This window comes from Limulus polyphemus, unplaced genomic scaffold (assembly GCF_000517525.1).
Source record: "Limulus polyphemus unplaced genomic scaffold, Limulus_polyphemus-2.1.2 Scaffold2108, whole genome shotgun sequence".
Classification (NCBI taxonomy): Eukaryota; Metazoa; Arthropoda; class Merostomata; order Xiphosura; family Limulidae; genus Limulus; species Limulus polyphemus.
The window spans coordinates 207472-211218 of NW_013667718.1; positions in this window are offsets into that span (position 1 = coordinate 207472).

Here is a 3747-nt window from a genome sequence, read left to right on the forward strand (position 1 = left end):
TATATATATATATATATATATATATATGTGTGTGTGTGTGTACTAGCGAAAGTACCTGGCTTCGCTTGTGTTATTAGATTGATATATTCTAGATGATTATGTTATAGATAATTATTGATGCCACTATACGTCACGTTATATAACCAATATAACAGCCAATGTGTGTCACGTCATGTAACGCTTGATTTTAAACTTAAATCATTTCTGAATTAAGATATTTTCTGTTAGATCACCAATGTTTTTTTAATAATAATAAAAAAAACCTCTTTAATCAATGGACATTCAAAATTAAGAAATCAACAAATATTTTTCCACTTTTGTTGTTTATACATTTCATTTTATACTTTATGTACATAGACTAACAACAATATTAGGTTCTACTGTTGTTGCTAAGCAACATGACATAAAAGCTATCGTTGGAACTTATTGTTACCACAACGCACTGGCTTTTCATTATATTTGATTTTGTTTTATAAGGACTAGTTTCTAAGTGGTTTTTGCTAGCTTGTTTCATTAAAAAGATACACAAGCGCATGCGCATACGCACATGGATAAGACAAGTAATACCCAGGTGCACATCCTCATGGTCCACTTAATATGGGTGTAACATTTTAGGTTTCTATGTGCTTTCCTCTTGGAGCTATGGCAGTCACGCTATTTTTCTATGCGGTTTCGGCTAGATTGCTTCATAAAAAAGATGCGCACGCGCATGCATATGGATAAGTAATAATACTTAGGTTTATACCCACTGGGTCCACTTACTATGGGTGCAAACTTTCAGGTTTCTAGGTTCTTTCTTCTTGGAGCTATGGTGGTCACATTTATTTTCTATGTGGTTTTCGCTAGCCTGCCTCATAAAAATATGTGCAAGCGCATGAACACATGCACATGGATAAGTAATAATACCCACACATGCGTGTCTGTCTGTCTGTGATTTCTATTTATATAAGGAACCAATTCTTTTCTATGTGGTTCTTTGCTAGCTTGCATAATTAAAAAGGTGCGTGCGCTCACACACGTGGTTGAGTAATAATACCGAGGTGTACACCCTCTGGGTCCACTTAGTATGTGTGCAAAATTTCAGGTTTCTAGGTTCTTTCCCCTAGTTACGGTGGTCACACACGCACACAGAGACCCACAGACACGCCCTTTTATTATTATTATTATATATACACATATGTATACTTATAAAGTGGAACAGTAAGTTTGTATATTAAATAATTGTATATTATTTAGAGATTTAAATAATTATGTTATCGTATAAAATCCATCCAGAAATAATTATAAAATGTGTGTTATGCAAATTAAATATAGAAGCTATTTAACTATACGTTAAAGGTGTACTAAATGGATACTTCAATCATAAAAACAAACCGGTTGTGGAATAATAATGTAATTGTCTCGTTCAATATTTATAAAAACGAAACATTAGGTATGATAAAATCTTTTCAGAACAAATAATTGTAAAAGTATGAAAGGTAAATTATTGACTATGCTACAATATTTGCTTCGTTCGAATAATCGATAAATTAAGATAGGATGTATGTAATATACTATATCTCGTGAAAATAATAGTTTTTACTTGTAGCTTTTAGGATGTATAGTTAAATCTAGAAGTGAAAACTACGATGTTGGTGACGTAATCATATGTTCTCATCATTCTATTGAACAAGCCATTTATAGAAATACCATCCGCTGTAGCAGTACTAACCTTAGCAATACAATTTATGAAGTAATACCATTCGTTTTTAGAACCTTAGTAACACAATCCGCCTGGTAGCACCGTCCGCCTTTGTAAAACGCATGTACTACAGTTGATATATAAATGAAACTATAAACATAAGTTGAAACAAACTTAAATTTGTATGCAATCTTACGCCCCCCCCCCAGTGGCACAGCGGTATGTCTGCAGACTTACAACGCTAGAAACCGGGTTTCGATACCCGTGGTGGGCAGAGCACAGATAGCCCTTGTGTAGCTTTGTGCATAATTAAACAACAAACAAACAAGCAATCTTACGAAGGTATAGGAACAATTTTTACCTATAGAACTCCATCTGCATTTGTAAAACACATGTAATACGTGTAGTAACTTAATCCGACTATACAAACAGTATTCTTAATAGCACCGTCCGCCAACAAAACCTTGGTAACAGCATCCACCTATAGTAGTAGGCTCTCTGGTATCGAACTATGATGTTATTCCCTCCCCTAATATAGCAGCGCCCCCTAGTGTGACTTCGTGGACGTCATCGCCCTCTGTTATGTAACCCTCAGGTGTCGGCATAACTTGCATATTACGCAATAGTTATGTAACCCTCAGGTGACATCCTTTGATCTCTACTCACCTGGCAAACCCCCACTGAGGCGGCATCCTTTGTCTATTACGTGACAGTTATGTAACCTAAAGCGGCGCCATCCTTTAGGCAATGAAGTACAGTCCTAACTATTTGTGTCGATGGAAGTTCAATAAAAGAAAGAGAGAGAAAAGATGCTTTGTCCATCCAGTGCATGCACACAGAAAAAAAAAGATGCCGAAAACTTTGAAATTTTATTGTAGTTTAAATTAAACTTTTATGCTATATAATTTTTGTAAGTTAATTTATTCCATGCTGTGTTGAGAATGTAATTAATTTCGACTAACTTTCTGAGTTAATAACGGACCTAACTAGACTATGACATTATTCCTTGAACTAATACTGAATTGAAAGAGGTGCTTAAGGTCTCCAGTAACTTTACAACATGAACAACACTGTTGAGTTAACAAGACATTTAACCTCACATCTTCACCAGTTGAGTTAACTAGATATTTAACTTCACTTCTTAATCCTGTTGAATTAACACTATATTTAACCTCATATATTGAAGCAAAATTGTCGTACACTTAGACGTATTTAATCAAACACTGAAATAGATTTCAACAAAAACAGACCAGCATAAGGAGTAAGTTATATGAAAGATTATTTTGTAATCGTCGTTAATCTAACACAATGATTCCCAACCGCTGTTTTAGAGAAGCATCCAGTGAAGAAATATTATTGAATTATATTATTTTCATGAAATTTGTAATTCGCACATGTATTAGGAATAGGTAAAAAACGTTGCTTCCTTCCTAATTCGTTGTAAAGTAAGCTAAATTAGAAAATAACACTAGAAGGCCTATATATTCCTAATTGTCCGTAAGCTGTTTTAAAGATGTTGCCGCGTATGTGGAGTGAGAAAGGTTTATTGCCGCTGGTCTAGCATATCAAACAAGACTTTATTACGAAATTTATTCTTAGCAGTCCATAAGCTGCTTACAAAGATTTCATTGGTCCGTGGAGTGAAAGAGTTGGTAACTGCTGGTCTAATATATCAAAAACGTTGTTATATACAGCTTGTTTTCTTCTTTTAGCATATCTAACAACATATCAGATGTACATATATCTCTCTGTGTCTGTTAATCATATCATCACATTTACTGTCCAAAGCTCTCTCTGAAAACTACATTTTTTTCTCTACAGCCGTTTCTATGGTATTTCATATACGCCAGATATACTTGTTTTGCCCATTACTTTCTGAGTATGTATTTATTCTACGAATCAATTTCTCGTTTATATGTTCTTTTATATGTGTGTATAAAATTTTTACTGAATTTCTATGAGTGTTTTTATATATCCTAATTCATTTGGTCTCTATCATATATTCCAATCCATTTTTTGTCAGTAGCTCTCTCTGTCTGTGTGATTGCCATATATTTAAATATCAA